This window comes from Hakea prostrata, chromosome 10 (assembly GCF_041222555.1).
Source record: "Hakea prostrata isolate BN-2017 chromosome 10, UWA_Hpros_2, whole genome shotgun sequence".
NCBI lineage: Eukaryota > Viridiplantae > Streptophyta > Magnoliopsida > Proteales > Proteaceae > Hakea > Hakea prostrata.
Window position 1 is genome coordinate 39,204,594 of NC_142609.1, and position 23,545 is coordinate 39,228,138.

At 32.9% G+C, this 23,545-nt stretch overlaps 3 non-coding genes and 1 pseudogene across 3 annotated transcripts; 3 read left to right on the plus strand and 1 right to left on the minus strand.

The window, feature by feature from the left end:
- The first annotated feature begins 7,240 nt into the window (after window positions 1–7,240).
- Window positions 7,241–7,312, plus strand: TRNAD-GUC (transfer RNA aspartic acid (anticodon GUC)). The gene has a single exon. It is a non-coding gene; the product is annotated as a tRNA-Asp (tRNA).
- Window positions 7,313–10,887: 3,575 nt separating this feature from the next.
- LOC149002854 (SKP1-like protein 1A pseudogene) lies at window positions 10,888–16,229 on the plus strand (annotated as a pseudogene).
- Window positions 16,230–17,410: 1,181 nt separating this feature from the next.
- TRNAD-GUC (transfer RNA aspartic acid (anticodon GUC)) lies at window positions 17,411–17,482 on the plus strand. Its single transcript has one exon. It is a non-coding gene; the product is annotated as a tRNA-Asp (tRNA).
- A 2,320-nt stretch (window positions 17,483–19,802) lies between these two features.
- On the minus strand, window positions 19,803–19,884 carry TRNAS-AGA (transfer RNA serine (anticodon AGA)). Its single transcript has one exon. It is a non-coding gene; the product is annotated as a tRNA-Ser (tRNA).
- Window positions 19,885–23,545: the final 3,661 nt, after the last annotated feature.

Here is a 23,545-nt window from a genome sequence, read left to right on the forward strand (position 1 = left end):
CACCAATTTCAAAAATCTGAAAAATCAAGTGGAGAGTTATATATTTATATTGAAAAGGAAAAAAAAAAAAAAACCCCTAAACTGTGATTATGAGATATAATCAGTACCATCCACATCTCAAGGTAATCTGAGCCATCATGAAGAATTTTCATATAAATCAGGTACACCAAAATAATTTTCTACATAAAATGAGCGAAGGTTGAGTTTACAACCATCTCATGTATTCCACATTTGCATTCATACCATATTTAGAGCCAATCAACTAAACTTTTTAATCGAAGAAAAAAAATGCACAATAATGGTTGTAGCATTCTACAATAAACATGAGATGCATGCAAATACATGAACATCCATTGTCCCTCCAATATTATGAACCACCAAAAAAAAAAAAGCTCACATTTGATTTTCTTGGATGATGGACACATTGCAAATTTGGTTTCTTTAAATCTATTTTAAATTAATCAGGAAAGAAAAAAAAAAACTATTACTAACAAAATAAGTTTGTGCTCGCATTAAAGTCCTCCATTTTTGTGAAATTATTCCTCAAGCAAGCCAGCCAACAAGTCATGACTCATCATAGAGTTTGCATGAATAAAATTTAAATACCAGTTACTTTGAAAATCAACATTTAAATTCATTTTTTCAAAAGTTCAATGGGTGAAAATTGAATTACACTAAAAAAACGCATTCGTTATGAACACTGGATATACATGACCACTCTTTTGACATGATATATGGACATAACAATCCAAAACAATCCAGTTCAATATACATAAATCCTTGTTCTTCTTTCTTGTTTCAACTAAGATATGAAAAAGAACTATGATGTAAAATTGAAGTAATAAGACATTGGGGAAAATCATAGGTAGAATCAATCTGACAACTAGTATCCATCTCCTATAAAGCTGTGGTTTTTTAGCTCTCAATCTCTCATTGTATTATATACTTCTATGATAATCTTTCTTTTTTTCTTTGATTCCAGTTTGAATTATAATAAAGTGAATTTGTAAATATGACTACTCAAATGTTGTTTAATGGTGATTGCTATGATGCAATCCATTTATGGTGATTGTTATGATTCAATCTTCTTGGAAACTAGAAAATTTCTTACAACTTTTCCCTCAATAGCATATCTCTGCATAAATTGAGGAACAAATGCTCTGGTATTGAGAGAAGCAGCAAAGTTAATCTCCATTATATCTTGCAAAAGAAAGACTAACCCCATCCTGTGAACCAATGACTAAGCCAACTGTGAGAGAAAACAAAGTCATTCAATATTAGGACCCCAACTTCTGAAAATGTGACTGAATTCAAGAATCTTGCTTGGAATTCTTCCGTGTTGTCCATGTAATATACATTTCAAATTCTTTTCCTCACAATACAGATGTTAAATTTATGAAAGGACATGCAGTGACAATCAAGGTCTTTTGAATTTTAACCGGCAGGACATTGATTCTTGTGTCATTTTTTATAATTTCAAACTCCAATGATAAATATAATTTTTTGAGATTTATAGTATCACTAATTGTAATAGGAAAACATAGTATTGTGCATGGTTAGTTAATCCTTAGAATGTAATTTTTGAGAATTATCATTCTTCAACCATGAAAACCATTTGGGTGCCAAGGAATGTGAAAGTGAATACCATAATTCTTTTTAGGAACAAACACTTTTATATATCAGGATGAGAGTATTACATATACCGTCCGCAAAGGATCAAACCCACAATCTCTTCTCTAAGAAGTGTGGGTCTTATCACCCGACCAACCCTGCATTGACGAACACTATAATTCCTTTTTGTCTTGTTTTATTAGGAAGATGATTCTTTCATAATCATAAAAGAATTATATTATTGCCCTTCATATACATAGCAAGATTCATGATAATTGGTAAATTATTGGGGCATTCCTACTTCAACTGCTGAAGATGACATTGATTTTTTAAATTATAAATTTAAATCATCTACACTTGAAATTGACAATTTAGCAAGAATCATCTAACAGAATCAAATCCAAATGCATGTAGTCCAATCTGGAGATAGGATTACATGATGCCATATAATCTGGTCCAAAATTAGACATAAGGGGTCAGATTCTAGTGATGGGAAGATATCAAAACCCCTCTCCACCCTATCAGATGCTACAACATGAATCAAAATGAATGATTCATCTCTATAATCAGATAAACAAAACACACTAGTAGATTGCCTAAATAGGCGAGCAGTGTCTTCCCCATGTGAGACATCTTAGCCCATTTCCACTCCTTGGATCACCGAGTTATATAATCAGAATCTCTTGGCTTTTCATACTTTAAATGAATAAATTGGCTTTCTTACCACAAAAAAATCTAAAATAATGATAATAATAAATAATAATGAAAAGGTTAGAATATCTGGAGTGAAGTGTAGTACATAATAAGTGGTATAAGTCACCACAAGGCCAAGTGAGGATGGATTATCAAACCATCTCTTTGGTGGTAGAATCCATACTTCTTTGCTTTTTGAAGGGTTTTTTTTTTTTTTTTTTTTGGGGGGGGGGGGGGGGGAGTGCGGATCATCTCTCCTGATGCATTAGAACCACTAATTATCTGGGGCCCATAAGTAAAAAATAAATAAACCTCATTACCCTAACCCTGTGGGTCTTCCTGTAATTCGTGGTCAACAGCCATCGAGTGAGACAATCCGGACTTGGGGGGTTAATACAAGTCTATATAGTGCATAACCAAAGCAGTCATGCTTGAACACCCTCCCTATATAGTGCATAACCAAAGCAGTCATGCTTGAACACCCTCCCCCCCTCCCAAAAAGAAATTCCAAAGCACAGATGAACTTTTCACTCACAGCATTATGAATAGCCAAAGATGACTTACCTTGAGTTTCTTCTCCTAAGAAAAGAAATCTCTATCTTGGTAACAATTCAAAGTAGGTATGTAAATGGATAATCGAAATATGCATTTGTATGACTGAAGGACTATAGCAGTCTCACTAGCTGATCCAATCCTGCCTTTTAGATTCGTGGTTAGAAGTGGTAATTTTAGCTCCAAAAAATAGACATAAATGACAGTTTCACAGTTCTACTTCAGGAAGAGAACAACTGAGATATCAAACTAAATCAGATTAGTCCAAGCTAAAAGTTAAAAATTTATTCATAATACTCACAAAATAACAATGCAACTTGAAAATAGAAAAAACACATCTCATCACAGATGAATCATAGCATTGGAGGACGGTGGCAAATAGAGTCCTCTTGTACACTGATAAGAGTCATGGAAATAGAGCTATCTAGCCACCGCCTGGCCGGTAAATCACCACCCGTTAACTCCAAATTCCACGGGAAACCAACTTCTAGATCCCCAAACTATCATAGAAAACCTTCAAGATTCTCATCTCCCCAAAAAATCAAGTTTCCTTCCCCAATCCAAACCTCAAAACAAAATCCCTTAAGGGGACCAATCACCCTCACTTTAAACTGGACCCCCAAACATAACTTTAGTGACCAAGGAGACCCAATTTAATTTTAAGGCCTAATAAAAGAATTCTAATGTAATTTTTTTTTTTATAATTTATATGACAAGAAGTATTCATGATCGTCAATCTTTCTACAATGAATCTTTTCTTTAGTGAATTTGAATGTGTATCCCAAGTCCCAAATGAAATATGTGGTTACTATGATGCTTTTTTTTTTTTTTTGGGTAAACTGGTTACTATGATGCTAGTCTGCGCAGAATCCTTTATTTTATATTCCATATTTCAATAGGTAAGCATAGGGAACATAGCATAGGGAACAAGATCACGTAATAAAAACCATTTTAAAATTTGGTGCTACAAGTTCTGAACATGGAAAAGGCATTAGGCATTTTGTCTTGTCTATGTATATTTTTAAATGTGAGGCAGAGGCTAAATTTATGTAAGAGCATTGATAGAGATTACTAAGATATTAAGGCAAAAATCCTCATTATATGACTTTCTTTTGAGTTGTAAGGGAAGTAGGGCAATGATTTTTTTTAACATTTCTACCCAAAAAAAAGTTTATTTTATAACATTTTACTTGATACAAGCTCGAGTGGTTCCTCAGTGGCAAAATACTAGCCCCTTATACTAATTTTTCTTTTAAGAAAATAACTTCTTTTTAATTATTAATCATTTGGAATTAGTTAAAATTTTCAAATTGTAATGATAAATTTACTGATTTGGAAGTTATGTTATTTATACTTCTATCAAGACTTAAAGAAGAGTGGACTTGATTAGAAACTCAGTTGGAAATCTACTCACGGCCTTGCAATAAGAGAGGGTTTACTGCTTTGCCATTAGTATTTGAGCTAATTGTTTAGTGGTGGAGTTAGATTTCACTAATTGATTTAGCAGACAAATCTAAACTCCTGCGCATTAAACATTGATTAGCTGAAAATTCCTCTGAGTCTATTTGCTTTAAATTTGTTTCAAGGGACTCCAACTTTCAATAGAATTGCGAAAAGTAGGGCAAAAAACAAATCCTTGGGTCTTGAATTTGTGTAATTTGGATGTTATGTAGTGATCCAAATTTTTGTACTCGACTTTGAAGATGGGCTCATATTGACATATTTTGGTGGACTACCCGATGACTGATCTGGATATTTTTGATGGGAGTAGACGGCTTGACCTAAAGGATCAACTCGTTCACCTGATTAAACTCTATAAATATACACCCAATGTTCGCCTATGAGGTCATTGTGAGATTTGAGATTTTCGCCATAGAGTTTTGATGAGAGTTTTTGTAATGTCATTCTGGTGATTGGTTGAAAGATCTCCATTCTTTTCTTCTTCTACACAGTGGAAAGGTCTTCTTCTTCGCCTGTGAACGTGACACATCGCATTATTGTATGAACCACATTAAATCTTTGTATTCTTTCGCCTACTTTCTATTTTTATTCATGATTTCCTCGTATTCTTTCTAACAGATGTTAATGTTTCCAACAACTCTAGTGCTCAATGAATTTACGTTTTGCCAAAAGATTAGTAGAGCGGTTAAAAGCCCAACCTCCTACGGGGAGGTCCTGGGTTCGCACCCATCCGGCGGCACCTATATTAGTAATATATTCCCCCTCCATATATATAAACTCTTCGTAAAAAAAAAAAAAAAAAACCAACTCACTATTGAATAAAAAGACAAAATTTAAAGAGGCATTCTTTTATTCTTAGAGAACAGAAAAAAGATGATTGATTTTTGTTAAAACGATTCTTTCTATTGTTCTTTAAATGTATATCTAACATTATGTTGGTGTATAATTGAAACAATCCATGATTCTTTTTCAGCTTAGATAAGGGTTAAGGTACACAAATATTTTAAATAGGGCCAAATGGTCTGCAGTGAAATAAGTTTTCTGGTTCAGAGTAACTTCTGAAAATGATTGACATCATGAACAAAATACTTTGAATTTAATAGAATGAAACTTTTTCTATTTTTTAAATGATGAATAATTTTATCACTAAAATATTTAAGATCGTGCTTCAGTGCTATTCAATTTTAACGTACAGTACGGTACAACTAATGGTGAGGATCAAAACCGAACCCAAAAAAAATAATGTGAAACGAGTGGATCTCGACCACAAGTTTCAATCCTCACAATTAGCTGCATTTATGTTACACATTAATTGTGTAACATTGAAGCAATTACGAAAAATTGAAATGATTTTATGATACTTTTTAGTAAGAGAAAAGAGAAAAAATCACTGTGTCTCAAACGTGGTTTAATTTATGGAAGAAAATGCATTTGCTATGAACGTTGGATACACAAGACCACCATGAATTTTAACATGAAGTATGGTTATAACAACCTATAATTTCTTTATCTAAAATAAACATTTCCTTTCACCTTTTATAAAATATATGTCTTTCTTATTTCTCGACTAAATTATGATAAAGAATTACAATGATAAAATTTTTAAGGAATATAAGATATTGGAGTAAATCATGTCAGCAATCAGAAAAATAGAACTAATAGGAGAAGTAATTCAGATCAGAAACACCAAATATTGTAGCCGTGGCTAGAAGTATTCATTTTGAGAAGTAGGACTATAATAGGTCTATAATAGTGTCTTGGGGGAGTTAATTGTCCTTGAAATGTCATTTTGAGAAGTAAGATTGTTGGATGTTAGTGTGGTTAGTGATCTTACCATATAAAATGTATTCAGGCAACAAAGAAAATATTCTCTCAATTTCGAGTTTTTCTCTCACTAAAATCCATCTTCTTTCCAAATCCCCTTCTTTTACTTGTTGTTCTTACCCCTGAAATTCCTCTCTCTGAGTTTGAAAATTCAAGTTGTAACATATTCATTGTCATTATTTGAAGAAAAAAATAAGTTTTTCTTTGGTGTGATTTCCTTTGTTGGCTCCAAAACATATGAATTTGTATGTGTGTTGTCCAAATGAAATATGTGGTGATTGTCATGATGCTACTCTATATTGACCTAAAAACATTTAGTTTAGGCAAATTATATATACACCTTCTATATTTGTAATTGTTGATACGGAATCTTGATCGTCCTTCCTTGCTACGTTCCTGCAAAACAAGTGTTGGACCTTGGGGGTCGAGGTACGTCTCTGATGAGCAAATCAGTACCAATGAGATATGACTTGGTTAGATAATAACTAACCAAGTATTAGGTTGCGGCAGAAAGAATTTGGCTTAGCTTTAAATCCACACCTCATCATCACCTTCAAGACCTCAAGAGCATATGATCATTTCAGACTCCGCTCAGCAAGCAAACCAATAAATATGTTGTATGTAACTGTAGATGGAATGCAGTCCCCTCAGCCAGAAGCTTATTTCCCTTCTCCCACATCCTCTAAAGCACAAATTCCTCAATAGAATTGTTATAACTCAACAAAATTTGGTGGTAATTAATTAATTAGATTCCTGATGAACTTAATCATCGCTTCTTCAGTTTTACCTTCCTTTGCACAATCCAGTTAACAAAACATTGTAGCTAACCAAATTAGGCTTTGCAGTCTCTGCAATTGTCTCATCCAACAGCTTCATTGTCTCATCACCCTCTCTCCTTTTACATGAGTAAGTAAACACATTTGGACCAGTCACTTATGCATAATTTTTCTGCAAGCTCTGTTGCAGGTTTCCATGATAAAATGGCCTCTAACAAATGAATTACAAGTAAAACTGTCGGGGGTACTTACTTTTGGTGGTTTCATTGATGGAATTAAGAAACAAAGAAAAAAATACTAGAATTTTGACTTTTAAACAACAAGTCGTTGTAGTATAGTGGTAAGTATTCCCGCCTGTCACGCGGGTGACCCGGGTTCGATCCCCGGCAACGGCGTTTATGTGTTTTTTCTATTAAAAAACAAATCCTCATTTAATTTTTCAAAATAAAAAAAAGAAAAAAATCCCTGAACTCTATTCAACTGAATAATTTCGATAATATGTTTTCAGCTTTGAATGATGTTCAACCCCCTCTTCACTCAGTTTTATTTATTTATTTTACATATGCTTAGCAAGAGTCGAACTTATAACGTATGAGCTCAGGAGTTGAGATCGATTGTGCATGGTTTCACATTGTGATATTGATTTTTCCACTGAAAACAGTCTATTTCTAAGCTACGATTTAAATAAAATCAGGCCCTTCTCCAAATTCATCCTAAATATGTTCACATGGATTGACTCAGCCAGTAAGCAAATCTCAACCCAATCAACACAGACATGCTTTTGATTCCCGAGAAGGACTACTTCAGGAATCCATATACCAATAAGCTATGTGATCGTCTCTGAACGCAGCAACTTTCAGGTATTCGTAGGAACAAGATGCAACTTTAGATAAGCATATTCTCACTTCAACCATGATTAATCTTGAAACAGCTATACTGTTAGTCTGTTACTACCAAAAAAGAGAAACAGCTAGAGGGTTGGGTTAGAGGCAGTTCGACTTTATATATTGCTGAGCATGTGCATTTTGTGCTGCGTATGGTTCAGATCTATCTGTTTCTCAAAAGTGTGAAAAATATACTTTTCGAAAATGAACGGTCGAGGTTGAGGTTGAGATATCTCGACTGTTCGCTGTAGGTGTTGCACATTAATTTCGCAGCACCCAAGCAATTTCCGGTTAGAGGGGTTTGAGGGTTTTGGGGGTGGAAAGTTAGTGGGTTGGCTTTTGGGGTTGACCTGTTGAGGTGGTGAGGTCAATTTAAGAGAAGACTACAATGTGCTACAGAAACAAAATTAAGAAATTAGCACGTAACCTTTTGGGATCCTTTCTTTCCACCCCTCTTATTCTTTTCACGAGAACATTTTGTTAGGATCGAATCCTAGGAGCAATCGCACAACAAAAGAAAGAAGAGAAAATTTAAAACACAAAACACAAAAGATTTATATGGTTAACCCTTAAGGGAAAGAAAATCTACAACTAACAATCTACCAATTTCAACAATCTAAAAAATCAGGTGGAGAGTCACATATTTATATTAAAAAAAACCCTAAACTGAGATATAATCAATACCGCCCATATCTTAAGGTCATCTGGACCATTTGATGAAAATTTTCATATAAATTAGATACAACAAAATAATATTCGACATAAAGTTAGTGAAACCCGAGTTTAAAACCATGTCATGTTTATTGAACATTTGCATTCATATCATATTTAGAGCCAATCAACTAAAACTTTTTAATGGAAGCCCATGAAAATACACAATAATAATTGTAGCATTTTGCAATAAACATGAGATGCATGCAACATCTATTATCCCACCAACATTATGAATCACCCAAAAAAAATATCATCTTTGATTTTCTTGGATGATGGGGACATTACAAATTTGATTTTCATGGATGATGGGGACATTACAAATTTGATTTTCATTAAATTTATTTTAAATTAATTAAAAATATATATTCTTAACAAAATAAGTTTGTGTTCGCATGAGTCCTTCTCCATGTTTAAGAAATTATTCCTCAGGCAGGCCAGCCAACAAGTCATCATAGAGTTTGTGTGAATAAAATTTAAATACCTATTACTTTGAACATCAACGTTTAAATACCTTATTTTGAAAGTTCAATAGGTAAAAATTGAAATACACTAAAAAATGCATTCATTATGAACACTAAATATACATGACCACTATTTTGACATGATATGTGGACATAACAATCCAAAACAACCCAGTTCAATATATATAAATCATTTTTCTTTTTCTTCTCTCAACTAAGATATGAGAAAGAGCTATGATCTGAATTTCAAGTAATAAGACATTGGGAAAAATCATAACTAGAATTAATTTGACAACAAGTATTCATCTCCTATAAAGCTGTAGTTGTTTAGGTTCAATAATATTATATGTTTCTGTTGTTGCAGAATTCTGTCCTTCCCGTACGATCGCTCGAACCTGCACTTGCAAAAACATGCTCCACCGGATATCTTCTCCGACGAATAAGTTAGTTCAAAATGAAAAGAATGATTAACCTCAATATCTCAGTTAATTGAATAACTCAAGAGTGCCTACCTCATAATGATGAATATGTGGATATTTATAGATCTTAAGAGAAGTTACCTTAACTATGCAGTAATAGATTTCGAATAAACTCTATAATTGTTGCTAACTTCCTAGAGAGAGTAATCTTATCTACCAAGAGAATATTACTTGGATTGTAGTTGTGGAGTTTGATCTGGATTCTAAGAGTAATCCTTATCCCTATCTTTAAGGAGATTGGATGTGATTCAAAGTGTACACCTTGCTTAGTGCTTTGTTTTATTCGTGGTCCAACCAAGGTTTGATTAGTCTGGTTCTTCTTTGGTCGACCTAGGTAGGTCTATTATAAAATATCCATAACAGTTTCTTTGAGAATCTTTCTTTTCTTTGATTCCAGTTTGAATTATAATAAAATGAATTTGTAAATATGATTACTCAAATGTTGTTTTATGGTGATTGCTATGATGCAATCCATTTAAGTGGATGGTCATTATTCAATCTTCTTGTAAACTAGACAATTTCTTACAACTGGTCCCTTAGTAGCATATTTCTGCATAAGATTGAAGAACAACTGCTTTGGGATTGAGAGAAACAGCAAGTAGTCTCCAATATCTTTTGAAAAAGAAGAACTAACCAACACTCCATTAATCAATGACTAAGGCCAACTGTGAAAGAAAACAAAGTCATTCAAGATTAGGACTCCAACTTCTGACAATGTGATTGAATTCAAGAATCTTCTTGTCCATGTAATGTCGATTTCAAATTCTTCTCTGCGCAATATAGATGTTAAATTTATGATGTCCATGTAATCAGATTTCAAATTCTTCTCCGCGCAATACAGATGTCAAATTTATGAAAGGACACTGACAAAGTTCTCAAGGTCTTTTCACTTTTAACAAACAGAACATTGATTCTTGTGTAATTTTTGATAATTTTGAACTCCTATAATAAGTATAGTTTTGTGGGATTACAGTATCTCTAATTGTATTAGGAAAACATAATATTGTGCATGGTTAGTTAATTCTTAGAATGTAATTGAGGAAAATTTTTGAGAACAAACGAATTTATGTATCAGAATGGGAATATGACATATGTCATCCGCAAATGATCGAACACATGACCTCTTCACTAAGAAGTGTGGGTCTTAGACTCTTATCACCTGACCAACTATGCATTGACGAACACTATAATTCTTGGTATCTTAGAGTATTACAATTTGACGGTAACTGATTTCCTGTAGGATTTGGATTCGTCTTTCGTATTTTGTCTACGCTTCATTCCCTTACTCTATAAATAATCGCCTCCATACGTTCTAGGTGGTCACAACATCTTTCTATTTCGTCTTTGCTGAAATCAGACTGGTTCATTTCTATTTTCTCACAGAGACTGAAACAGGTGCTGTTGAAGAATTTTTCAGATTTTTTCTGCTACAATGTCTTCTGAGAAGTTAGTTTTGAAAAGTTCAGATGGTGAAATCTTTGAAGTTGATCAATCCGTCATGTTTGTATCAGAATTCATCAAGAACATGGTCAAGGATGGGGTTTGTGGGACGATACCGACATCAGTTCAAAGACATTAGTCAAAGTTATTGAGTACTGCAAGAGATTTAGTAATGGATCTACGAAGAACAAAGGGAAAGAAATTATTCTGGCAGGGAAGCAGATGGAGATGAAAAGAAACGAAAAGCAGAAATAGATGAAGAAAGGAAGTGGGAAGAAAATTACTTGAAAGTTGATCAACAAACGATTTGCGATCTCATACTTGCTGCAAATTTTGTCAACATTCCAGGATTATTGGAGATGGGCACGGAGAACATAGCTAGCATGATAAGGGGGAAAACAGTTGAACAGATACGAGAGACCTTCAATGTAGAAAACGATTTATCTCCTGAAGAAGAAGCGAAAATTTGGAATGAAGCTCCATGGGCTTTCCAGTTGTTGATACGGAATCTCGCTCGTCCTTCCCTGTCACGAACATGCAAGATACGAGCTCAACCTTGGGGGGTCGAGGTACGTCTCCGATGAGCAAGTCAGTACCAATGATATGATCTCAACTACTCAATAGAGAATTCAAGTAATTGATCTCACAGAATATGAATACCCACCTCATAGTGTTTACCTGAGGTCCTTATATAGTGTATGTTGATAGATTTATATTTGAAATATGACTCTAATATGAGTTGTACTCGGAATGTAACTCCATAAAGAGTCCATTTTCCTAGTTAACTCTCTTCTCCAGTTGTTTGATGATAGAAGTCTACTTTCATAGGATTTTCTCATCCTGTGGTTGGACCTATCATGAACCGCCTAGGTCGAACCTTGCTAGGTAACGAACCTAGTCGGATCATGCAACCGCTAGTTCAGACCGGAAGATATAAAATGACCATTTTAGTCATTTCACCAGTATTGATCCAGCTTTGTTCTAAAAGTAATTAGAAACACAAGATTAGAATTAGGTTTTTGCACTGAGCGGAACAGTGATTGTATTGGAGAAAAAAGTGTTTTTTTGTGTGTTTTTTTTCTTTTTTTTTTTTTTGTTTTTGTTTTTTTCGAATCTTACTTTCCCCATCAACAAAGTTGTTTTGGAATTTTTTTTTTCTGATATAAATGAAATTTTATTGAAGGCTATGAGAAATTAGAGATCTAGACAATACAGAATTGTTTGAGTGGTATTTTTTAGTGGTGTGTTTGTGGGTAAGGGTGTAATGAATAAAATTTGCACCGGGTCTACCCTGGTTCAATCTTCGACCCCGATCGAATATGGCTCAACCACGTTTGGGGCATAGATCCCGGTTAGCCTGACCCCATGGTCGGGACCGGTTTTTTGTTTAAACCACCAGTTGTGTGACGTGATTGACTTATAAACGGCTAATGCTACACCGAGGAGATGGAAATTGCTTCCACCCCCAAGAAAATGGAAAAAGACTTTACAGTTATAAATATAGAGGTGATCCCGAAGAGTTTGGTTATCATTAAATAGTTTATGCTACTTTTAGTAAGAGAAAATAGGAAAAATCACCATGTGTTTCAAATGTTGTTTAATTTATGGAAGAAAATGCATTTGCTATGATCGTTGGATATACAAAACCACCATGAATTTTAACGTGACGCATGGTTATAATAACCTATAATTTCTTTATCTAAAATAAACATCTCCTTTCACCTTAGGTAAAATATGTCTTTCTTATTTCTTAAGTAAATTATGATGAAGAATTACAGTGATAAAATTTTTAAGTAATATAAGATATTGGAGAAAATCATGTCAGCAACCAGAAAAATAGAAAAAATAGGAGAAGTAATTCGGATTTAAAACACCAAATATTAAATCCATGGCGAAGTTTTCATTTTCCGAAGTAGGACTATGGTAGGTCTAGAGTAGTGTCTTGGGGGGTTAATTGTTCTTGAAATGACATTTTGAGAAGTAGGATGTTGGATGTTAGTGTGGTCAGTGATTTTAGCATATACAATGTATTCGGGCAACGAAGAAAGTAATCTCCCAATTTTCATGTTTTCTCTCACTTCATCTTCTTCCCAAATCCCCTTCTTTTACTTGCTGTTCTTACCCCCATAAAGTTCCTCTCTTTGAGTTTGAAAATTCAGGTTGTAACATATTCATTGTCATTATTCGAAAAAATTCCTCTCTCTGAGTTTGAAAATTCAGGTTGTAACATATTCATTGTCATTGTTCGAAAAAAAAAGTTTTTCTTTGGTGTGATTTACTTTGTTGGCTCCAAGACATGAATTTGTATGTGTATTGTCCAAATGAAATATGTGGTGATTGTCATGATGCTACTCTCTATTGAACTAAAAGCATTTAGTTTAGGACAAATTACATATACACCCTCTGTATTTGTAATCAATTACATTTACTATGCTTAAAAAAAATTACAGATGCTCCCCACTGTTTAGAATTAAAAACTAATTAAAAACTATAAATGACAGCTCTATTGAAACAATAAGGAGGCTTTTGTAATTGATTTTTTTTCAAGAATAATAAATATAATTAATTGCAAACTCAAATGTCTATATGCAATTATTCTTTTATTTTTATATTTTTGACTATTAATATGAGATCCACTTCCTCTGCAACCACTAGGCATCAGCCACCCATCAACCCTTTAACAAGGAGCGCCATGTTTTATTAGTCTGTTGTCTTCAATTGTTTTCAATTATCTAATAAATGACAGGGGATCTAAAAATTGAATGAGTTGTAAGAAATCACCTAATGAGAAATAATTAGCAAATCTTTATAGTTTTTTCAAAATTTAAAAAATAACCTGCAGTTTTCTCTTTACTTATTTACCCTTTTGTCAAGTTATAATACTACTCATAATTAACTATAAGAAAAAATTAACCTTAAATCTATTTTCTTCTTTAAAAAAAACTCACTGAATAAATGAAAGATGTGATTTTTCTTCTCTAAAAAGAAACTATCGAATAAAAGAAAAATGTGATTAAATAAAACTCCAAATAGAAACTAAATATGAAGAAATATAAAATTTAATTCAAAGGGAAATTAAAGATCACCTAATATATGCTAACCATTGTGCATTTTACCAAATTTTCTATCAATTAACATCTTATATGCTAATTTATTTGTAAAACTTCCATGATTGTAATTGTGAAAAATTCAATTAGAGCATGAGAGTTTCAATAACCATAAGTGTGTGGTCCCACCAATCCCGGAATCAAATTCTTAGAAGAAAACAAAAAAAAAATTCATAACAGTATTTCCATTAAAGATGAACTTTACCTAAAAATATATATGATTTATATTTTTCAGTACAATAGTAAAATCCTTATTAACAAGTATCACGCTGCAACAGAGATCATTATTGTTTGGGATAATTACTATTGGCCCCCTGTACTTTGATTTTATTACTCCTGTATCCCCTGTACTTTGTAAAATTACTAATCTAGCCTTTAACTTTGTCTACAATTACTATTGCCCCCCTACTGTTAAGTTCCGTTAGTTTACTAATGATGTGGCATTTTTATATTTTCTCAAAAACCCCAAAATACCCTTATACTTATCTTTTTACTTATTTACCCTTTTGTCAAGTTATGTGGAGAAAAAAATAACTATAATCCATTCTATTCTAGAAACAAAAACCACCAAGTAAATAAAGAATGATTGAATAAAACTCAAATAGAAACGGAAGAGGAAGTAAAATCGAATTTAACTAAAATTGGAAACTGAATATCACCTAAAATATTTTCAAAATAAATGAAGTTTATTGAAGGTGTGAACCAAATCGAATTTGGATTTGCCCATTTCATTAATTCAAAATAAATGAAGTTTATGGTAAAATTGACATTTAATCTGGTTTTATAAATGGGGTAGTATTATCTTTTGATTTTATAATTTTAATGAATGGCAAATTAGACATTACATATTCAAATTTAACGGCTACTTAACACAGATATAAAGAAGGAGGCAACAGTAATTTCGTAAAGAACAAGGTTTTATTAGTAATAAAATCAAAGTACAGGGGGCAACAGTAATTATCCCTTATTGTTTTATTCTTTCGTATAAATTCCAAGAATTAAAACACACATAGAGATATTCATTTTTTTTTCTTCTCCCAAAGTACTACTCATGCAGTTAGAACTTAAATTTATATTGTAAAACAGATCGTCTTTATCATGATACACATTTTGATGGAGTTAGGGACGAAGAAGCAAGATCTCAATAAGTAATTTATTCACAAACTTTTTTTATATGAGTTTTCATTAAATTTTAGATGGAGATGACCGGTACTCTTTCAAATTCAAAATTGATTCTAAAATATAAGATTTTAAGAATATAATTGGCATTCCATATAGTTTCTATAAATGAGAGTAATGTCATTTTTTTACTTCTTAATTTTAATGAAGGGAAAAATAGACATTACATATTCCATTTTAACAACCAAAGTATAGGGGGCAATAGTAATTATACTTTTTATTTTTATTTGTTTGCTTCTCCTATGAATCCAAATCATCTCCATTTATTCATCCCAAAAAAAAAAATCCTCTTTAGACAGGTTGTCCCCTCCATGCCCCCATGCTCACAAATGTGAAGGAGAAGGAGGAGGTATGAGAGGATAGGCAGTTGAGTGGAGAAAAGCTACTAAATTCTTAAATTTCAAACTTAATTATCACAAATAAACTAAAGATATCAACAGGTAGTCGAAAACTAGAATTCAAATTGCATCCACACCCATTTAGAAGAATTTGTTTAAAAAATTAAAGAAAAATAGCTATCCAAATATCATTCAAATCCATCTAAATCTAATTGAAAACTAAAAAGATATTAATCCAGTCCGTCCAAATATAATATTACTGCCACCCGATCCGATTGGGCATGATGCTGAGTTTTACACATTTTTTCTATTCATATTGCTCTTGAATTGAGTCTATTGTTTCCTTTGAGCCTGCAAAATTTGCTTTTGACATAGTTAACGAAGGGCTTGTTGATTCTCATTTAGTTATCAAGATGGTGGAACCACAACATCTCAATCAACTTCTTCATCCACAGTACATCATTAATAGGAATGCATCCGGCATGCATACGATAGTAATTGTCATTTTACACACCCAATGTATAAATAGCAGAAATAACAGAAAACTTGGACTGAACATGCAACAAAGTAAATTAAATATTGAGTGTTAAAAGTTTTCTGTGAAATGAAATTATTTTCTGAATTATGTTCACAGTGGCTCTCTTGTGAGGACTTGGACTAATGATAAAGTGCCATTGAGCCATTTCAGACCTGATGAGCCTGCTATGTAACCATGCTAGCTGATACAGATTACAAACATCATCCACCACCAAACAAAAAACCAAAAAGTTGTTGAGGCATTTGAGTCATACCCAACTTATGGTTAAGGGCTTGTTTGGTTACATGAGTCTAGAGATTTCAAATATCTGGAGATTTCAAATCTATGAAGTCACAATTTATAAAATTAACTGTTTGGTTAACGGAATATGTAGAATGAAATCTATGGATTTATTTGTGATTTTTGTGAACGTGCAAATGTTTAGCATTTTTATAGTAGAAAGATTCCACCTCATACCCATAAATCTACAAATTCACGTTTTTAGTGAAAAAATATGAATCTCTAGATTTCATGAATCTAGAGTTTTCACAATCCAAACGAGTATAAATCTTGCATTCATGAATCCAAAGATTTGAAATCTCTAGATTCATGTAACCAAACAAGCCCTAAAGGTATTATACATTTATATTTACATGAAAAATCCCGTTCAAAAGCCATTTGCCAAGGGAGCATTATAGTCGTTCCTTGCCTAGCAACCAGCCAACCAACTGTTTTCTCTTTGGTAAGGGACAATTGGTGATGACAGCTTCTGCACAAACAAATTAAAGGACAACTTTCCTACGCAGCGTTACCCCAGTAATTTTTTCTTTGATGTAGTACTTCTATGTCACATGTTATTCTTATCTCATGTATTCTGCACTGATTCTTTCCCTTCATTGTTGAAAAACTTGTGTCTAAATATACAGCAATTCTGTAGAACTACCTCATAATCCTATAATTTTCATTTTTGGTGCACCCCACTTCTAGTTTGCAAGGAGATAAAAATAGGAAATGTTTTTGTTGGATTTTAGAGATAATTTTAGGGTCTATTTATTTATTGAATAACTATGTAATTAGATTTTTAATTCAAATAGGATATCAAGAATCAGGTTTAGTTAGTTTAAATTCTTAAAAGTCATAAAACGTTTATTATTTTTTTTTTTTTTTTGTGTGTTAGTTTTAAATTACCAAGTTTCCTACTATAGTTGTTTTTTATTCAAAATCTGCAAGCTTTGTTGTAGGTTTCCATGGGTACAATGGCCTCTAACAAATGAATTATAAGTAAAACCGCCAGGGGGCACTTATGTTTTGGAGACGGAAATAAGAAACAAAGAACGAAAACATATAATTATGATCTCTAACTTAGAGCAATAAGTCGTTGTAGTATAGTGGTAAGTATTCCCGCCTGTCACGCGGGTGACCCGGGTTCGATCCCCGGCAACGGCGATTATATTTTTGTATTTAAGAGGAAGTTTACTGTTTACCTTCCATTGAGATATGGACTCAGGGTGCTCCTATTAGCAATAGATCATCGTTTAATAGAGGAAAAAACTTTAGATACATTTAATGGAATCATGTCTCGAATTTAAAGGAATCAGGTCTCGATCCTTCTATAACTGTTCAGATTCCTTCATGCCTATGATACCTCTTAACTTGATTCTTGAACCGGTCCCAACCGAGACAATTGAACCGTTCCCGACCGGGACATGAACCAATCCCAACCGGGACAATTGAACCGACCATGGTTCGGTCCGGTTGATTTTTTTATACTTATCAACCTCATTTTCAAGTAAGGTTTCACATTGTGATATTGATTTTTCCATTTTTTTTTTTTTTTGGTAATTGATTTTTTCACTTAAAACAGTCTATTTCTAGGCTACCTTCTCCAAATTCATCCAAAATATGTTCACATGGATTGACTCACCCAGTAAGCAAATCTAAACCCAAATCAACAAAGACAAACTTTAGATTTTTGAGGACTTTCTTCAGGAACCAGTATAACAATAAGCTATGTGTTCACAGCTACTTTCAGGTATTCCTAGGAACAAGGGGCAACTTTAGATAAGCAAATTCTCAATCATGATTAATCTTGAAACAGCTATATTGTTACTACCAATAAAGAGAAACAGCTAGAGGGTTGGGTTAGAGGCAATTCGATTTCAATGTTGCGCAAGCACATCTGTGCTGCAAACGCTTGACTGAGATTTATCTCGACCATTTGTTTCTCAAAAGTGTGAAAACACACTTTTCAAAAATAGACAATTGAGGTTGAGATATCTTGACCATTCGCTGCAGGTGTTGCGCATTAATTGTGCAGCGCTCAAGCAATTTTTGGTTAGAGGGGGTTAGAGGGTTTTGGGGGTGGTAAGTTAGAGGATTGGGTTTGGGGGTTGACTTGTTGAGGGGGTGAGGTCAGTTTAAGACAAGACTACAATGTGCTACAGAAACAAATATAAGAAATTAGCACGTAACATTTTGGCATCCCTTCTTTTCACCCGTCTTATTCTTTTCACTAGAACATTTTGTTAGGATCGAATCCTAGGGATAATCGCACAACAAAAGAAAGAAGAGAAAAGTTAAAACACAGAACACAAAAGCTTTATGTGGTTAACCCTCAAGGGGAAGAAAATCTACTGCTGCCAAACAATCCACCAATTCAAAAATCTGAAAATTCAAGTGGAGAGTCACATATTTATATTGAAAAAAAAAAAAAACCCTAAACTGAGATATAATCAATACCGTCCATATTCCAGAGTAATCTGGCCATCTTGAAGAATTTTCATATAAATCAAGTACACCAAAATAATTTTCTACATAAAACAAGCGAAGGCCGAGTTTACAACCATTTCATGTATCCCACTTTTGCATTCATACCATATTTAGAGCCAATCAACTAACGCTTTTTAATCGAAGAAAAAAAATACACAATAATGGTTGTAGCATTCTACAATAAACATGAAATGCATGCAAATACATGAACATCCATTGTCCCTCCAATATTATGAACCACCAAAAAAAAAAAAGCTCATCTTTGATTTTCTTGGATGATGGAAACATTACAAATTTGGTTTCTTTAATCTATTTTAAATTAGTTAGGAAAAGAAAGAAAAAAAAATTGTTCCTAACAAAATTAGTTTGTGTTCGCATTAAAGTCCTCCGTTTTTGTGAAATTATTCCTCAAGCAAGCCAGCCAACGAGTCATGACTCATCATAGAGTTTGCGTGAATAAAATTTAAATACCAATTACTTTGAAAATCAACATTTAAATTTATTTTTTCAAAAGTTCAATGGTGAATATTGAATTACACTAAAAAAACGCATTTGTTATGAACACTGGATATACATGACCCATGTTTTGACCTGATATGTAGACATAACAATCCAGTTCAATATATATAAATATTTGTTCTTCTTTCTTGTTTCAACTAAGATATGAGAAAGAACTATGATCTAAAATTGAAGTAATAAGACATTGGAGAAAATCATGGCTAGAATTAATCTGATAACAACTATCCATCTCCTATAATACTGTAGTTTTTTATCTCTCATATTATTATATGCTTCTATGATAGTCTTTCTTTCTTTTCTTTGATTCCGATTTGAATTATAATAAAATGAATTTGTAAATATGACTACTCAAATGTTGTTTTATGGTGATTGTTATGATTCAATTTTCTTGGAAACGAGAAGGGTTATGAGGTCTCAGGAGGGGAAAAGCCCACCGATGAGAAGCTTCATCCAAAGTGAAAATCATCAAAATAAAAAGCGTGAACGGCAGGATTCGAACCTGCGCGGGCAGAACCCACATGATTTCTAGTCATGCCCGATAACCACTCCGGCACGTCCACCAGTTTGTTTATAAAAGCTGAAATCAAAATTATCGCAAGAGTTCCTGCTTGAACTTTTTCATTTTGTCCTATTACAGAATAGATATTTTTATGAAAGGGCAGTGACAAAGTTCTCAAGGTCTTTTGAGTTTTAACAGACAGGGCATTGACTCTTGTGTAACTTTTATTAATTTCAAACTCCAATAATAAGTATAGTTTTTGGGAATTACAGTATCTCTAATTGTATTAGGAAAACATAATATTGTGCATGGTTAGTTAATTCTTAGAATGTAACTGTCGAAAATTATCATTCTTCAACCATGAAAAGCATTTGGGTGCCAAAAAATGTGAAAGTGAATACTAAAATTGCCCTTTTAATATATATCGGGATGGGGGATTACATATACGTTGGTAAATGATTGGGACATTCACACCTTCAACTGCTCAAGATGTGGGTCTTATCAGAATCAAACCCAACTGCATGTAAACACAAATTCTTTTTGTCTTGTTTTATTAGGAAGATGATTCTTTCATAAAAGAATCATATTATTGCCCTTCATATATATATATATAGCAAGATTCATGATAGTTGGTAAATTATTGGGACATTCCTACTTCAACTGCTCAAGATGACATTAATCAGAATCAAATCCAAATGCATGTATGGGAATCTGGTGATCAGAACCCTCTGAACCCCATCAGATGGTACAACTTGAATCAAAATGAATGATCCATCTCTATAATCATATTGTAGGAAGTGCAGCTGGAATGCGATAGCAGTGAGGTGGTCAACCTGGTGCATAAAATAGAGACATAAATGATAGTTTCACAGTTCTACTCCAGGAAGAGAACAACTGAGATATCAAACTAAATCAGATTAGTCCAAGCTAAAAGTTCAAAATTTATTCATATTATTCACAAGATAACAATGCAACTTGAAAATAGAAAAAAAAAAAAAAAAAAAAACACATCTCATCACAGATGAATAGTAGCCGAGAGTCCTCCTGTACACTGATAAGAATCATGGAAACAGAGCTATCTAGCCACCGCCTGGCTGGTAAATCACCACCCATTAACTCCAAATTCCACAGGAAACCAACTTCTAGATCCCCAAACTATCATAGAAAACCTTCAAGATTCTCATCTCCCAAAAAAATCAACAAACATAACTTTAGCGACCAATGAGACCCAATTTGATTTTAAGGCCTATAAAGAACTCTCGGTGGGATTTTTTCTAGAATTTATATGACAAGAAGTACTCATGATCATCATTCTTTCAACAATGAATCTTTTCTTTAGTGAATTTGAATGTGTATCTCTCAAGTCCCAAAAGAAATATGTGGTAACTATGATGCTAGCCTGCACAAAATCCTTTATTTTATATTCCATATTTCAACAGGTAAGCATAGGGATCATGATCACATAATAAGAACTATTTTAAAATTTATTTTCTTTGGTGCTACAAGTTCTGAACATGGAAAGGGCATTGGGCATTTTGCTCTTACATAAATTTGGCCTCTGCCATACATTTAAAAGTATAAGACAAGACAAAATGCCAATGCCCAATGCATTGATACAGATTACTAAGATATGAAGGCAAAAATCCTCATTATATGACTTTCTTTTGAGTTGTAAGGGAAGTAGGGCAATGATTTTTTTTTAACATTTCTACCCAAAAAAAAGTTTATTTTATAACATTACTTTATACAAGCTCGAGTGGTTGCTCAGTGGCAAAATACTAGTCTTTATACTAATTTTTCTTTTAAAAAAATAACTTGCTTTTTTAATTATTTAATCATTTAGAATTAGTTAATTAAAATTTTCAAATTGTAATGGTAAATCTAGTGGTTTGTATATGTTATTTATACTTCTATCAAGACTTAAAGAAGAGTGAACTTGATAAGAAACTCAATTGGAAATCTACTCACGGCCTTGCAATAAGAGAGGGTTTACTACAGGCCATTAGTATTGGAGCTAATTGTTCAGTGGTGGAGTTTGATTCCACAAATTGATTTAGCAGACAAATCTAAACTCCTGCGCATCAAATATCAATAAGCTGAAAATTTCTTTGAGTCTATTTGCTTTAAATTTGTTTTAAGGGACTCCAACTTTCAATTGAATTGTGAAAAATTGGCAAAAAATGAATTCTTGGGTCTTGAATTTGTGTAATTTGGATGTTATGTAGTGATACAAATTTTTGTACTCGACTTTGAAAATGGGCTCATATTGACATATTTTTGTGGACTACCCAAATGACTGATCTGGGATATCTTTGATGGGAGTAGACGGCTTGGGCTAACCTGACCTAATAAATCAACCCGTTCACCTAATTAAAGTCTATAAATATATATACCCAATGTTCGCCTATGAGTTCATTCTGAGATTTGAGATTTTCACCTTAGAGTTTTGGTGAGAGTTTTGTAATGTCATTCTAGTGATTGGTTGAAAGATCTTAATTATTTTCTTCTTTTACATAGTGGAAAGGTCTTCTTCTTGGCCTGTGAACGTAACACATCACATTATTGTATGAACCACGTTAAATCTTTGTATTCTTTCCCCTAGTTTCTGTTTTGATTCATGATTTCCTCGTATTTTTTCTAATAGATTTCAATGTTTCTCACAGCTCTAGTGCTCAATGAATTTACGTCTTCCCAAAAACAACTCACTATTGAGTAAAAAGACAAAACTTAAGGAGACATTCTTTTATTCTTAGAGAACAGAAAAACAGATGATAGATTTTTATTAAAACGATTATTTTTATTGTTCTTTAAATGTACGTCTAACATTATGTTGGTGTATAATTGAAACAATCCATGATTCTTTTTTATTTTAGATAAGGGTTAAGGTACACAAATATTTAAAATAGGGCCAAATGGCCTGCAGTGAAATAAATTTTCTGGTTCAATGTAACTTCCAAAAATGATTGAAATCATGAACAAAATACTTTGAATTTGACAGACTAAAACTTTCTATATATTCTAAATGGCAAATAATTCGATCACTAAAATTATTAAGATCGTGCTTCAATGCTATTCAATTTTAATGTACAGTATGGTACAACTAATGGTGAAGATCAAAACTTGTGGTGGAGATTTTGATTTGGACCACTAGTTTCGCATTTTTTGGGGGGGGGGGGTTCAGTTGGGTATAGTTCAAAAAATATAAAAAAATACATGCAAAGCGAGTGGATCTCGACCACAAGTTTCAATCTTCACCATTAGCTGCATCTGTGTTACGCATTAATTATGTAACATTGAAGCAATTACGAAAAATCGCTAATGATACTTTTTAGTAAGAGGAAAGAGCAAAAATCACCATGTATCTCAAATGTGGTTTAAGAAATCAGCTAATGAGAGATAATTAGTAAATCTAGCTTGCTTTCTATTGTTGAGTTGATTGTGCTTTCTTTTTTCTTTTAATGGTCGAAAGTTCATTAAGTGCCTATGCTTTTACATGACCATTGTCATGTTTTTATTTTAGGATAGTTATTGTTATCTCTTGTAATTTGATTTTATTACTACTTTATCTGCTATATTTTTTAAAATTACTAATTCAACATTTAACTTTGTCTACAATTACTATTGCTCCTACAGTTAAACCAAGTTAGTTTTCTGATGATGTGGCATCTATATATTTTTTTCATAATCTAAAAATAACATTGCAGTTATCTCTTTACTTATTT